General features: G+C 42.7%; 1 long non-coding RNA gene across 1 annotated transcript; it reads left to right on the top strand.

Annotated features, from left to right (window-relative positions):
- The first annotated feature begins 4944 nt into the window (after window positions 1-4944).
- On the top strand, window positions 4945-8749 carry LOC136397749 (uncharacterized). The gene is made up of 3 exons (XR_010749912.1): window positions 4945-5018; window positions 5897-6036; window positions 8022-8749. It is a non-coding gene; the product is annotated as an uncharacterized lncRNA (long non-coding RNA).
- Window positions 8750-16097: the final 7348 nt, after the last annotated feature.

Below are 16097 nucleotides of genomic sequence, written 5' to 3'. Positions count from 1 at the left end.
TTTGTGTGTGTGTGTGTGTGTGTGTGTGTGTGAAAACATATCAAGACACTTTAGGATACAAATCTCCTTTTTAGTTGGCAGATATTTTACTACAAAATGTATAGATAATAACGACAGCATACGAAGCTTTCCAGGATGTGAGGTTGCTGCTCACTCTGCCAGTTCGGTAGAGGGAAGGCTCCACTTACTTCTTGCACAGGGCTTCACTTGGATGGCTCATCTTTTGAACCCAGGCAAGAGTGCTGGGCCAACCAGGTTCATCAAACACCCTCATCAGACCTCATCCTCTCTCTCCATAAGACCTGAGACCTCCTCCTCAGGTGATCAGGTCATTTTGTCAAAGAGACCAGAACTAAAGGCCCACAGCCTTCCTGGGACTGACCGATTTTGTTTTGTTTTTCACCCAAAGGACATTGTTGAGCACATACCTGGTTTCCAGGGCCAGGGGAAGACATACAGTTGAATGAGAAATAATGTCTACTTTGGACAAGTTTATAGTTGAATCTCAAAGACAAATACATAAGAAACAACTCAGTTATAATATCGTACCTGAGACAATGTGCTTTGGAGTACCAGAGTTGTTGTGACCAACTTATCTCGGCTCACTGAGGGAGGCTCTTCAGGAGCGGTAACAGCTGAGTTCAATTAAGTGAATATTTTCCAACTCAGGAAGGAGAAGGGCATGTCACAGAGGGCCACTTTTATGCAGCTGGTGGTACCTCTGAGTATGTGGTGTATAAGGAATAGCACAGAGACATGAGACTAGAGCACATGGTACTTTTAGGAAGGTGGGAAAGAGTGGGAATGAGAAAAGTATAATAGAAAGCCTGCACGTCTTGCTAAAGAATTGGGACCTTAGCTAGTGGCTACTGGGGGCTGTTACTAGTTTGAAACCCAGGAGTGATAAGGTGATATTTGTATGTTTGAGGTTGCACAGTTTCTCTTTGATCGTAGCCAGAAAGCCTCGTTTTGGTCTCTCTCCCTTGCTGCTAGATTATAACATAGGTGTGGTGTATGGGGTTGTTGAAGAATAATTACATGATGTTTGTTCATAAACAACTTGAAAAAAACTGTAAGTGCTATCTAAAAATGATCATTGTTCCTAAGTCAAGAAATTATAACAGAAATTATCTAATTGCAAGCATGGCTGGATCTTTCCCCCTCCAATTAGCTGATTGCAGGTGCAGTTACTTTGCAAGAATAATTTTTTGCCCAGGTGCAAATTTTTCCAAAGAGCAAAACAGAATGTGTAGAAAAATGAGGCCCAGTTGAGTTCCTTTAGAGTTTTTCATAAATGTCTGATAATGCCCAGTCTAAGGGAATGTTATTTCTCTTCCCATCATTTATATATGACTTGCCTAAGATGTGCTCTTACTTATTTCACAATCTCTGAGGCATCTCACCGTTGGGAAATCCTTGAACTCCAAAGTCTGTGAATAAAGAAGGCACAAATAGGTGGTACCCACAATTGAGGATCTTCAGGGGTCCCATTTCTTTCTTAAAATTATTTTCCCATTGATTTGAGAGAGAGACAAAGAGGGAGAGAGAGAGAAGCATCAACTCATTGTTACACTTAGTTCTTCCATTTAGTTGTGTATTCATTGGTTGCTTCTTTATGATATGTGCCCTGACCAAGGATCAAACCCATGACCTTGGCACACTGGGATATTGCTCTATCCATTGAGCCATTGCCTTGGTCCCTGTTTGTTTCTTGAAGTACAGGTTGAAGGGGAGTTGGTTTGACAAGAGCAGGGTCAGTAGCCAAGGAAAGGGCAAACTATCTTGCTTGTAGGCTGAAGAGAGCTTGGGCCCCATGGAAATGAAATGACCAAATGCCATTCCCCTGCGGGAATTCTGTGCTGTGGATAGTGATGGTGGGTGTAGTGCTGGCTCTCGGAACGGGATTCTAATATCAATGTTGGCTGATATTTTGTTTACCATTAGCAAGTGAGATCAAAGGGGGAAATAATGAAGACAGGATGTGATCTACATTTTTTGTTGAATAAAACAGTTTTCAAATACTGGAGTAAGATGTTCTTAATTATTTTGTGCTATTCACAATGTAAGGTACAGATAACACAGTTTAAAGTGTTATCTGCAGTATTAACATTTTCTCTATGTCTTTCTTGTGTCTAGACAATCAACAGAACAAGAAACCGAGCCCTGTATTACAGTGAGTGTCAGTTTCCACAGTGTAAATACTCCTGCCAGGGCAATTTCAAATTAGCAGTGTTTCACAACCAGTTCATGGACTTAAAAATTTACCCACGAGCTCTAGTGAGCTGACATGAGCTGGCTCCAGAAGTTCTACTGGTGCTGAAGTAGAATGGAAACAAAACCTTTTGGGAATTAGTGATGGACAGCATTTTAGTTTCCATGCTGTGAAAGAAGCATGGAGATTTGGAAGAAACATGGAGGATTGGGTAGAGCAGAGAGGGAGATAATAACTGCCTTCATCAGTATGTGTGGAGGGAAAGCCATCCCCCTCTGTAAAGGATAATCAGATACATGGACATCGAATGGAGGAAAATCCAGCATGGCATGGACTTCAGAGGCAGCAGGATGTGAGGAGGTTCAGCCTAACTAGGATTCCAGTAGGTTTGAGAGATGCTCATTCTCCCAGTATCCTGAGGAGGTGCTGGTTCATCTATTTTTTTTTTTTTTTTGTATTTTTCCAAAGTGAGAAGGGGGGGGGGCGCATGAGCCCAATCAGGATCCTTCTGACATGCCCACTAGGGGGTGATGCTCTACCCATTAGGGGCATGCTCCACTGCAACCACAGCCATTCTAGTGCCTGAGGTGGAGGCCATGGAACCATTCTCAGCGCCTGGGCCAAGTTTGCTCCCATGGAGCCTTGGCTGCAGGAGGGGAAAAGAGAGAGAGAGAGAAAGGAGAAGGGGAAGGGTGGAGAAGCAGATGGGTGCTTTTCCTGTGTGCCCTGACTGGGAATCAAACCTGGGACTTCCACACGGTGGGATGATGCTCTACCACTGAGTCATCTACTATTTTGAAAATGCAAAATATTGAGGAGTACAAGGTTATGTTACTTGAGCTGAAGTAATGAAGTCAAACAAAATTAGAGATGAGGAGAGATTTTATTGCTTTATCCTATTTTAGGCACTCCTTGTTAATGGGAATAAAAGGTTCACAGAATAATCAAAGTACTACTGAAGGTTTAATTTATCGGGAGCCACGTTAGACAATCAGTGTGCCTTGCAGGAGTGAGGTGAGAAAGCGCTGGACCAGGAGGCTCTGCTCCTTGTCCTCATTGGGGATGGGGGAATACCTCCTGGGACTTCCTCTTTCTTCTCACATTATGTTTAAATTCATCGACTGGTTTTTCAAGTCCTTCATAGCCTAGGTCCACTATATTTCTTTTATGCCAGCAATTTTCAACCTTTTTCATCTGGCGCACAGAAACTAATTACCAAAATTCTGCAGCACATATAAAAAATTTTTTTTTCTTTTGCCAATCTGACAAAAACAATAGGTATTTTAATTTATTCACATCAGATGGCTGTTGTTGTGTTGGCTGTTGTCATTTTTTATTTGACAATCTAGAGGTAAAGAGGTCAGTGCTCCTGACTAAACAATAAGGTATTACATGTTTTTTAAAATTCTTGTGGCATACCGTTTGAAAATTGCTGCTCTAAGCCAGTGTTCACACATTTCTCAAGGGAAACCAACACTAGCATAGCCTGTCTGTCTCCTTGTCCTGTGGTCAGGCTTGGCTCATTGCTACTGGGTGCATGCTAACAGCTAACACTAGAACAAGCTGTAAAATTGCATCATGCTAAGGATTTCCATGCATTATCCTATTTAAAACACACAATTTGAGGTTTCTATTACTTCCCCCCTTTAACAGAAGAAACTGAAGCAGAGAACATGTGAGGAGCTCACCCACGACTACACAGTTAACAAAGATATGCAGCAAGTGTTTTAACACGGGACTGACTGCTCAGAGCTATGTTCACAACCCTGGGGTCAGAGGCCTCTTCATGCATGGCATTCCTTTCCCCTGTTATTTTCTCTCTCAAGTCAAGTCAGGCCCTCTTTTACATTCCCTGTGCTCAAGAACTTCATCTATCTTCCATGTAGTTTCCCTAACTTATAAAGCTCCCATTCCTATTCTGTGGGTTCATAAGAAATTTGTCTATAGCGTACACCTTGGCTTCCAAGTAAATCCTTTCCAAGAAAAGTATTAGGTATTTAGGGAAAGCAAGTATATCTTCTATTTATTCTTCATTCTCCATGGTGTCTTGCCAGTTTGGGGCCTAAAGACTCAATGAACGCTTGAGTCAAGTCTATGTTCAGGTCAATGCTCAACATTATTTGTCTAACATGTTTAATATTAGGCACTGAACTGCAGACACAAAGATGAAAGACATTCCCTTTTACAAAGAATTCCAAATTCCAGGGAAGCAAGCTGATAAATCAGCAGTTACAATGCTATATGATCGGTACTATAAAAGTGGGGAGCCCAGATGAGAGGAGTTCTGTGGAAGAGAACTGGGAAGGTGACTCCTGAGCCAGCCCAGTCTTGAAGGGTGAGTGAAAACCTGAGTTCAGTCAGAGAATGAGGATTCTTAGAGCTGGGGCACAGTACACTATGCTTTTCGTGAAACCAAACACCCTGGTGTATTTCATCAAGCTCTCCTCTGTTTAATTTTCTAAATTACATTTATACATACCTCTGTTTTTTTATATTATATTAATTTAACTGTGTTTGCTTAAGTGCAGGGCTAGCAGTGACCTGGGAAGACACAGGCATGACTGATGGCCACCACAGATAGTGGGGGTGATTTTGGCTGCATCTTTGAAATGAGAAGAGAAGGGTTTGGGGAACCTTTTGTGGCACCAGGGAAGCCCACCCTGCACTCCTGTGGTCACTCAATTTCTCCTCTCCTTGGTCCATTAACTATACAGATGTGCCGAGAGACCAACCACTGTTCCTCTTCTATACACCATGTCTTCATCTGCCTTTCTACTCTTGGTGAGGAACTGGAGAGAGGAGCAAGGTATCCCTAGAACACTGTCTCACCTGAGGGACACACTGGAAAAGGGACTTGTAGGGGACACTTCTTAAAGTATTTGATACAAAATGCTTCATTGGAAAATTCTGATTTTCTTTCATTAATCTTTGTCTTACCTAGACCCTTAACTTTGTTACCCATTTGTTTAAATTTACTGATTACGGGACAGAGGACAAAATAGCCCTTGAGACTTAAAGAAACCAAACACCCTGGTGTATTTCATCAAGCTGGTGGTAGAAGCTAGGTAGATATACCTGTATTTTTTTATTTATATAACACCAACCAGAAAATTCCTGTCCTTCCTTCTTTCTTTGAAAAAACCATATATGCTCCTCCACCCCATGGTGCCCCCCCCCCCCACACACACACTAGAAAAAAGGAAGTAGAGCCATTCCATTTTTTTTAGCTTAATCCAATAGTAACAATTCTACTCAATAAACTTTTAATTAAACAGCAATAACGTGGTTTCCATTCTTTTTGGAGGAAGAAGGAAGATTTATGGAGCGTGGCAGACCTTTGGAATGTCACAGTTAATCCCCTTTCATCCTTACATTGAGGATTCAGAGCATGTGTCCATGCTGCTTATCAAATTCTAAGAACAAGGGGTACGAAGTCTGGATCAACCCATAGAAGTCATGCCCCAAATCAGAGCCTTACTAGAACATTCCTGTCTCATATCTACTTTTGGAGACATTTCAGGGTAATGCCATAATTAAATAAGCCATTAAAAAAATCAAGTTGACATTTAAGAAGCTTTATAACCTATCTGCAGTTATATAACTTTACTCCTCCAGACAAAAAGGCAAAAGATAATTATACTCTACTAATACAAAATTCCATTTGTTCTTGATTTATTCTTTTAGGATTCTGGATTCAAGAATGAAGAAGCTTAGACCAGGGAGAGCACAGAGGTTCCAGTTCAACTGCCATCTGGGTGGATGGAAAGATGCTGTCTGACGGCCTGAGAGAGGTGGAGGGGCAAGTCTGGACTTGAAGGGTAAGGGTAATATCATGGGCAGTTACAGTTTTCCCTGGGCTCCAGAGGGTGGCAAGATAGTGCCTCTGTCTTGTATTTATCAACCCTGGACGAAACAGCTGAGAGTGAGGATGTGCATGTGAATGTGCTTGTGAGCATGTCTGTGTGTCTGTGTGTGAGGTATGAATGTGAATGTGTGTACTGTGTGTGTGTATTGTGTGTCTGAGTGTATATGTATTGTGTGGGTGATGATTTCTGGTTCTCACAAGCTTTTCTTGCACCTTTCGAATAGAATCCTACTTTGCTTTCTAAGGTTTAGCTCTCCATTTCATTTATGAGATAAAGAACTTGGAATAAGTCATGTTAGGTTTAGAAGCAACATTAAATTCTGCCCCATTCTTTGCAAGCAAAAAAAAAAAAAAGTTTCTAATTTTCTAACTATGTGTGCCAAGAAGAGAACACATGTCTTCGTTGTGAGGCTCTTTGTGTGCAGAGCAGTGCCAGAGATACCCGTCTTTGTGTGTGGAAATGAGGTGAGGATGGCAATGTCCTGCTTAGGAAAGGAAGCTAGTTAGTTGAATTCTATTTTTCCACCTATTGAGTCTATATTCTATTTTTCCTGTGCAAAGTTGATCTCTGCTAAGAGATGTTGGCATTTGTCCCTACTGCTCAGATAGACCAATCTGGGTTTTTTTATGTGTAAATTTTAAAAGCAGCAATGCCCAGGGTAGACTTGGGAAAATCTTGTTTGATATTTCACCCTGAGTGACTCCAAACAAATCTACTTTTATCTTTTAAAAATTCTTCTTGGAGAAACTTGTTGTGGAATTTTTTTATTGCTCAAACTATTCACAATGATTGTTTTTATAGAGGCCATTATTTTCAAAGAAATACATGTTGCATATTTACCTAATGGGTCTGACAACAACTAAGGAGCAAATTATATAAAGATTATTACATGGACTGAATGTGTGTTTTAGTCGTATGACTCATAAGGCAACTTTTTTTGTGTGTTATATTTTATGGGCAGAGGTGTTTTTAAAAAACATTTTGGAGAGCAAGAATTGTGAAAGAATGCCAGTCATTGAAAATGTCTGTCAGGTCGAGATGCTTTTTCCGCTGGAATGCTGAAAGTGCTATTGAAGTTAGCAGGTGTGTTATGAAATGCCAAAGAGCTTTCCACAGCTCAGCTGCCTCAACACAGCCCTTACTCCATTAAAAGAGCTAAGTCCAGGCTAAAATAGAAACCATCACCTTGGAAATATCCCCATAGTGGCAGTTGTGGTTAGGTGACCAGGATGAGACAGCATAGATAGTGGCAGTGGTGGTTAGGTGGCCAGGACGGTAAAGAAACTGGCTGTGCAGTGCTGAGGAGACTGCATAAAGGTGACCATAACTTCTTTAAGAGGAGCTTTCTTTCTTTCTTTCTTTCTTTCTCTTTCTTTCTTTCTTTCTTTCTTTCTTTCTTTCTTTCTTTCTTTCTTTCTTTCTTTCTTTCTTTCTTTCTTTCTTATAGCTTATATTGTTTAAAAAATTATGATAAAGTACACACAATGTAAAATGCATCATCTTAAACACTTCTTACTTGTACAGTTCAGTAGGTTAAGTATATTCACATTATGTGCAACCATCACCACCGTCTATATCTAGAACATTTTTATCTTGCAAACTTACACTCTATGCACATTCAATAATAACTCCCCTCTCTCCCCTCCATCCAGCCTGTGGCAACCATCTGTCAACTCTCCATCTCTATGAATCTACTATTCTAGGACTCTCAGGTAAATGGGGTCCTACAGTATTTATCCTTCTGTGACTGCATACTTCACTGAGCACAATGTTCTCATAGTTCATCACGCTGCAGCATGTGTCAGAATTTCCTTCCTTTTCAAGGCTGAATCATATTTCATTGCATGTATATACTACATTTTGCTTATCCATTCATCTGTTGATAAACACATGGGTTGTCTGGAGGGGTATTTTATTCCTGTTTTTTTTTTTTTTTCCTCAAGTTTAATGCAGCTCTTGGGACCAGGTGTGCCAGGTGTGGAGTAGCAGTGTGACATAGCTTTCTTACTCTTTATTGCTAAACTTCTTTGTGACTGGACAGCATGACCTTTAGGAATAACACTCATCATGTGTGTCAAGCCCATTCTGTGCAAGGCAGTTGGCATCTCAGGTCTGTGTTGGTAGTTATTATGCTAGCAAAGGTCAGTGTTACGGAGTGTTTATGTCTCCCTCAAATTCATACGTTGAACGCCTACCTCCGATGTGACTATATTTGGAAATAAGAATTGTGAGGAAATGATTAAGATAAAATGAGGTCATGAGGGTGGAGTCCCAACCCAACTGGACTGGATTGCAAGAAGAGAAACAAAGGCCATGTGAGGACACAGCGAGAAGGCAGCTGCCCTATGAACTGGAAGGGAAGCGCTCACCAGAAACTGAGGTGGCCAGCACCTTCATCCTGGACTTCCAGCCTCCAGAACCGGGAGAAATAAGTGTGTGGTGTTTAAGCCACCCTGCCTGTGGTGTTTTGTTCTAGCAGCCCGATTAGACTAAGATAGTCAGTGACTCATGAATGAAGGAAACTCTGTCCACCTCGTTCGGGAGCCGCGGGGCTGCTGTATGTTTTCTGTTGTGCTCTGTGGCATCTCTGCAGGGGCCATTCCGGGTGGTGGCCACTACCCCTGGGGAACCAACACCCCTGCTCTCATTACACAATTTCATCGCTGCTGAGATAGCTTTCTCTCAGCAATGGTCCCATTTACAGATACCTATACTTCTATGGAAATAAAATAAAATGACTTCATTTGCAATGTCTTGGTGATTGTAGAAATGTTATCTTCTTACCCCTTCTCCTAGGAAGAAAATTAAATATTATTTTAAGTCTTGATATGAGGCTAATAGGTGGGAGTTGGGACTCAGTTAATCCACAAGGAGTATAAAGAAAAGTTTTATTTCCTCTTGGACTACATTGCAGATTTACATCATACTAATATTCTTTCCTAATTCTTATTTTTTTCCTAGACTAATATAATAGTGAGATGAAAATTAGCATTTTGTAAGTTAATTGGTGGATGGAGAAAGGCATTCAACTCTATACTTAGGTATGAGAAAAGTCAGTTGGGGCTTCATATGAAATTGGCAATGGCTAGAAGAAAAGACCTATGGGGACCACTGAACCTCATCTCGAAGCGGCAAACAGCCCACATCCAGTGAGGGCTATAAATATGACCCACTCCTCTAGAATAGCATTTCTCAGGAAGGCAGGTTATAGGTATTCAAAGAAAAACGAACTCGGATGCAGGTTTTGGGGAACGCTGGGTCCCACAAAGTTAAATAGATTTCTTTGCTGGAGCAGGACCTCTCCTGCCTTCATTCATTCATTCACTGGCTTATTTATCATTTTCACTGAGTGTGTCAGGCTCTGTGTTAGGCCTGGTGAAGACAGTGCAGAGCAGGACTGTGTGTTCTTTGCCCTCTATGGGAGAGGATTCAAGTCTGGTGGAGAGCTCAAACTCCAAAGGGTAAGAAGACTAGAATTTAGAGCACCTACATGGCTAGCCCAAGCCACAGGTTTGGTAGAAAGGAGAGTTAGGATTGGAATCCAAGTCCGCTTGGGTCCAACACTCTAGTGTTTCCATCTTCTGTTGCTGTCTCTCTCCTGAAGAGTCTGTGTCTTGGGTTGAAGAAACTGGAGTTCTAGTCTGCTCTTTCTGCTCATTAGTCTAGCAATCTTGACTCAGTCACAAACTCTCAGAGTTGGAGTCTTTTAAACAATTAGAAAGAATTCACTTCCATACTTACCATGTGCTGTAAGGAGCAGATTGAGCGGTGTACATTCCCCTGCTTTGCCAAGTCCCCAGCATGCTTATTGTTGTCTGCATGCCAAGCATCAAATAGTATTTGCTTGAATGGTGAAGAGACTTGACAGTGTTGTACTCAACATATGGGCATTCTGTTTTGTCTCCTTGAGAGCATATTCTGTAGCTATCAAACAGGTCAGTGTTTCTTTAAGAAATGGAGGAGCCTACCCTCAGAGCTGCCTCTGAAAATGACTTCAGTCCTCATAACTATTTGTTAAAGGAATTTTTTAAAGAGCAGTAACATCCGGAGACTCATTTATCACTGTCTCTGCCTACTGAAGATCCCACCTACATGCTGAAGAATGATGGCAAAAATAATATTTATGCAATAAACTGCCAAAGAAATGTGAAAGCAGCCCCTCTGTGTTGAAGGCAAAGATTACTGACCTTTTGTAATGATTTTAAATGGCATTCTGATCAGGAAGATTTGTGGCTTTGCAAACACAGAGGGTTCTTACATCACTATTAACAGGGAGAAGGATTTTTTCTCTGGAATCTAAACTGACAAGTGAAACATTAATTGGTCTGAAAGGCCCCATGCATTTTTATCCTTAGCTTGATTGGAATGCTTTATTCTGTTGCTGTGTTACTTTTGCAACATAAATTCATAAAACCCATGCAGACAGACTGGAGCGTGAATGACTCCTGTTAGCAGGAGTGGATACTGGGCAAGAGGTAAGTACAGGTGTGCAGGGAGCTAGGAGCCAGCCCAGAGGCAGGCAGCAACTGGGGCTTGTTTCAGGGGAGCACATAAGGAATTCTGAAGATGGGGGATGTCTGAAGACCGTGCCTTGGAGGAGAGGAATGGGCAAAACTGCCCAGTCTTCTCTTGAGCCATGCACGGGCAGCAGCACTGAACCATTCCCTGCCCATCCTCTGTCCTCCTGAAAGCCCACCAAGGAATGGGCACGTAGCTCATTGGAAACTCGCCCAGCTAAGCTCTTGGATAGACAGAGCCTGGATAGCTCAGTAGTTTCCAGTGCTGTCTTGGCCAACCCCCTCCTTGAAATTAGCTATGTGCTCTTCAGATTTAACATGGCAGAGGTGATGATTGGAACATGAGGTATGCCTGTCAATATTTGCTGAGGTGCCAGGGTGGTCATGGCAGATGCACAAGTCTAGATCCACAGGTACAAACCATGTTGCAGCAAATCCATTGTTTCTTGTGACAGGGCCACTAGACTGGTAGTCAAGGAAATGCTGCCACCATGGGTTACTCAGCAAGGTCTTTGGCATGGTCTCCCCTGATGCTATCTTTGTGTACAAAATGAAGACATATGGCTACAGGTCAGAATGATGGCAAGTTCTTAAAGGTCCAGTGACTACATCCTGCAAAGGCTGGTCTATGTGATGACCAACAGTGACTTAGAGAGACACTTGTCGTGCTGAACCACACCACTCAGTATGTCCTGCCCAGGATACACACATTTAGAAGGATGTTCTCAGTTAAGACCCTACAGGGCCTCACATCACAGATTAGACAGAAAGGCTGGATAACATAAAAGTAGTGTATTAAATGATTCAGTATAAAGTCTCTTTCCTTGGGTTCACAGATTTAAATCCACTAGCATTCCTAGGGTGAAACATGGCTTAGCAGCAAGATAAAGCATAAAAAGAACCTCGGGCTTGTGGTAGAAGGCAGATGTCACCTGTTTGCTTAGTACTTCTTTGGCTGCATTAAGCAGGATGTTTCCTCCTGAAAAGAGGAAACTGCCCCTCTCTTCTCCAGGCTAATTTAACTACTTCTGGTGTACTGGCATTCCATTTGGGCAATGCATTTCAGACAACAAGGACAAAATACACCCAAAGCGTGGGGCTCAGGGGCTGATTGCATGCTTCAGGGAGAATGACTGAGATACTAAAACACACACAGCTAGCTACATGTGACTCTGAAGGCAAGGATCAGAGAAGCAAGGTAAAGCCTGTATGTAGCCTCCAAGGACAGAAGGAGGACTGGGGGTGGAAACTAAGACATTTTTACATTCAGAGAGATGTCCAATGTCAGGATGGTCTGCCTGGGTAGAGGTGAGGTCAGTCTCACCCTTCTTCTCCCCCAGAGCTCAGGTACAAACTAGTCCCACACCTGGTGCAGGTGAAGTCTCAGGCTGATTGGACTGGGTGGTTCCTCCTACTGTAGGATTCTGCAAGTCCATGATGAGGAGCCAATAAAACAAGGCTTTAAGCCCAGTTTTGCCACTAACCACCTTAGTGACCTCAAGTGGTTTGTCTCAGTCCTCTGGGTGTCAGTTTTCTCCTCTGCTAAAATAGGAAGTTGAATAGGATTACCCTGAAGCTGTCATTGATTTGGTCACCATGGATATCTGCCAAGGACTGATAGTCTCTCCTTCTTTCACAGACACTAAGAAAAAGGTTTGGGAAATTACACTTTGGCTGCCATTGTAGGAAGTGTGCCCATATCTTGCTATTTTTTCAGAGTCTTGGCTCCTTTTTATTTGTCTTTCTCTTGTCATATGTTTTGAGATCAATTGTAGCAAACCCGAAGAATAAGTAAACCAAGAGTCGTTATTTTACTGTGGTTTACATGGTTGAGAAGCCATGGTTCCAGAAAGCTTCTGGTAAGTCTTATGTCAACAGGAAAAAAAATAAGTGAAAATTATTCTAAAGATGATTTAAGAAGTTACTTTAGTTTGGATGTTTAGTTCTTCTTTTCTTATAGTTTTTCTTCCCTAACGTTTCAGTGACCTTCACTCACATGGAAGACTGTAATTTTTGTTCTGTTTTGTGGATTATTTCAATGTCCACATCTGAATTCAACTTATTCCTTATGCTGGTTGCTGTTACCCCTCTGACAGGGAAGAAGGTGGTCACTAACCCTGGCCAGTCAGTCCCAAGGGACCATTTACTTCTGATGGCTCTATATTGGGACAGAAATATAAGTTCAGAAAAAACTTTAGGCCCTGATGGTTTGTTAAATGAATAGAGCATTGGCCTGGTGTGTAGACATCCCAGGTTTTTTTTTTTTGTATTTTTCTGAAGCTGGAAACGGGGAGAGACAGTCAGACTCCTGCATGCGCCCGACCGGGATCCACCCGGCACGCCCACTAGGGGGCAACGCTCTGCCCACCAGGGGGCGATGCTCTGCCCCTCTGGGGCGTCGCTCTGTTGCGACCAGAGCCACTCTAGCAGTGGCCAAGGAGCAATCCCCAGCGCCCGGGCCATCTTTGCTCCAATGGAGCCTCGGCTGCAGGAGGGGAAGAGAGAGACAGAGAGGAAGGAGAGGGGGAGGGGTGGAGAAGCAGATGGGCGCTTCTCCTGTGTGCCCTGGCCAGGAATCGAATCCGGGACTTCTGCATGCCAGGCCGACGCTCTACCGCTGAGCCAACCGGCCAGGGCTGACATCCCAGGTTTAATCCATAGTCAAGGCACACAGGAGAAGTGACCATCCAGCCCTGCCAGTTGGTTCAGCAGTAGAGTGTCAGCTGGCGTGTGGAAGTCCCAGGTTTGTTTCCCGGACATGGCACACAGAAGAAGGGACCATCTGCTTCTATACCCTTCCTCTCCTTTCTCTATCTCTCTTTCTCATTCTCTCTGCCCCTCCTGCAGCCATGGCTTGAGTGGTTCAAGCAAAGTTGGCCCCAACTGCTGAGGATGGCTCCATGGCATCACTTAAAGCACTGAAATAGCTCGGTTGCTGAGCAATGAAGCAGCAGCCCAGACAGGCAGAGCATCCCCTGGTAGGGAGCTTGCCGGGTGGATCCCGGTTTGAGCACATACAGGAGTCTGTCTCTGCCTCTCCACCTCTTACTTAATAAATTTTAAAAAAAGAGAGGGAGAGAAGCAACCACTGCTTCTCTTCCTCTCTCTCTTCCCCTATTACAGCCAGTAGCTTGATTGGTTTGAGCATTGGCCCTGGGTGCTGAAGATAGCTCAGTTGATTCAAGCATCAGCCCCAGACAGGGGTTGCCAGGTAGATCCGGGTCGGGGCGCATGCAGGTATCTGTCTCTCTATCTCCCCTCCTCTCACTTAAAAAAAAAAAGTAAAGGCTTCAGTGTAAACATTCAAGTAACTTAAAATCTAATAAGGAACAAAGGATATGCATCATTTGGATTGAGGAAGAGCCCATTTAGATGGTCGGTGACAGGTGGTCTGGTTGTGCATGTGCCTGTGTTAGTTGTATGTGTACGTGTGCATGCACATGCACATGTGTATATATGTGTGTATTGGCAGTTTCATTGTGCCCCAAGTGCTGTTTGGGTGGCTGTGTCCAACTGAAGAGATGGGGCTAAGTCCAACTCTTGAGTGGGTGTAGGTTCAGCTGGTGAGGGCATGGTTTGAACTCGCATATCCCCTGTCCCATATTTACTACAAAATGGCTTCTTTCCAGGAATGTCAGTTACATGGGAATTAGGAAAGAAATAAGCAAGCATGAAAGCTGTTTTTTATACTATTCCCTAAGAATCAAAACAAGTTAGAACCAACTTGTATAGGTGGAGGAGCAGGACTTTGCTTTGATCAAATGCAAAGCAAAGGAAAACACAACAAAAGTTGATAAAACTGGTAACAGACTTGAAAATTTTCATGATTTATAAGAAGTCAACATATTTTTTTTTTTTGGATGCTGACCTCCGGAACAAATGCAGCCTTATAAATCTGCATTCTTTGCCTGCCAAGCTGCCCTCTCTCCTGGCCCCAAATACTCTGTGAATGCCATATTTAAAAAACTGTTGTTCAACAGAAGAGCCCATCTGAGATAACAATAGCTTTCAGCAGCTCTGTGGTGCTGCCAAAATTGTGAAGAAAGCAGGCAGCTCGACTCAGCATGGAACATCTAAACTAAGGGGTTGCATATGGCATCTCAACTGTTAGTGCTTTTTGTATTCCATGATTTGGGCTTAGAAATGGAACAAATCATCCTTTCCCCAAGATGTTTGTGATCGGCAGAGGCTCCTGTTTGGACCTGGATGTGAGAGCTTCGTGGGAAGGAGAAGTAGCCACTAGTTTTCCTCACTGCTTCCAGCAGCTCATTGTAAGTGAATACTCTCGGGGGTTCTTTGTTTTGTACAGCACACCAGCTACTGGTTCAGGCTTGGCTTGGTCAGAATTATTTTGGACGTTTATAAAGAGGATGTTTCACTCCAGCCCTAAATCGCCATAAAGAATTAAGAAAGCATAATGATAAAATATCATAAAGGGCATTCATGAACACACTTTAAAACCTAGTCATCAGATTATCTTTAGCATCAATATGTACAAATAAATATCTCAACAGCTGATCAGAGCTTGTCGGGCTCTCTCACGAACATTTACTTAGCCAGAGAGACAGCATATTGCATTGCAGAGTCTGTGTGGGGGGAGGTGGTGTCCAGCCCAGCCAGAAGTGTGCATGGTCAGTGTGTCTTTTGTGGATGCAGAGGGAGATGGTTAGATTCATACCACCCATGTGTCAGTGCTATTCCAAGGTGATAAAGGGACAGTCAGATTTTCTTACCAGCTCTACAAAATCCTTGAACTACATTTTGTCTTGTTATAATTCATGACTGTCAATAATTACATGGGTAGAATGGTGGTCGGGGTTTTTTTAAATGAGTCAATCAATACTATGTCTGCACACTAAGGTTATAGTACCTTTCTGAGGTGCATCTCTAACTAATTCAACTTTGTTTGCTGGGTTGTTGTGGATATTAGATGAAGCAATGCCCATTGATAAGCTTTTTCAATTGCATGAGCTAGTGTTGGCCATCCTTAGAGAGAAAAATTGACCTTGGGGAGAAAGATGAAACAGAACTGAGAAGCATCACTTCTTTGCCCCACTGTAGCACTGGCCCACATGTTATAGCGTGATAGCCACCTTTTGGGAATATCTCTAGAGGAGAAACTATTTTGTCCATTGGAATGCAATCTATGAGATTTTGTTATTGAAAAGAGAAGGGGAATATCACTCAGAGAAGATTCTGAGAGAAGACCTGAGCATATTTTTGAAGAGGAAAGAAGAGAGGAGTGCTGTGGTTCTGAAAAAGATGGAGGGAGCTTTGACTCTAGAGACAGATCCTTTGGGTAGAAAGAACCCCATCCTGAGAAGGTAGTTCATCAGGGTCCCAAAGACTGTGCTCACTCATTGAACAAATATTTACTGAGCACCTACGTGCCAAAACTTTCCACTCTCTTAATGAAAAGCCATCTTTAGAAAAATTTCATTGTCTGCTCTGATGGACTCCACAGGCCATGTACTATACAGACATTTAGTTTCCTGTCTGACC

Source organism: Saccopteryx leptura, chromosome 3 (genome assembly GCF_036850995.1).
Source record: "Saccopteryx leptura isolate mSacLep1 chromosome 3, mSacLep1_pri_phased_curated, whole genome shotgun sequence".
Taxonomy (NCBI): domain Eukaryota; kingdom Metazoa; phylum Chordata; class Mammalia; order Chiroptera; family Emballonuridae; genus Saccopteryx; species Saccopteryx leptura.
The sequence above is the reverse complement of the archived record's forward strand: the minus strand, read 5'-3'. Positions and strand labels throughout refer to the sequence as shown.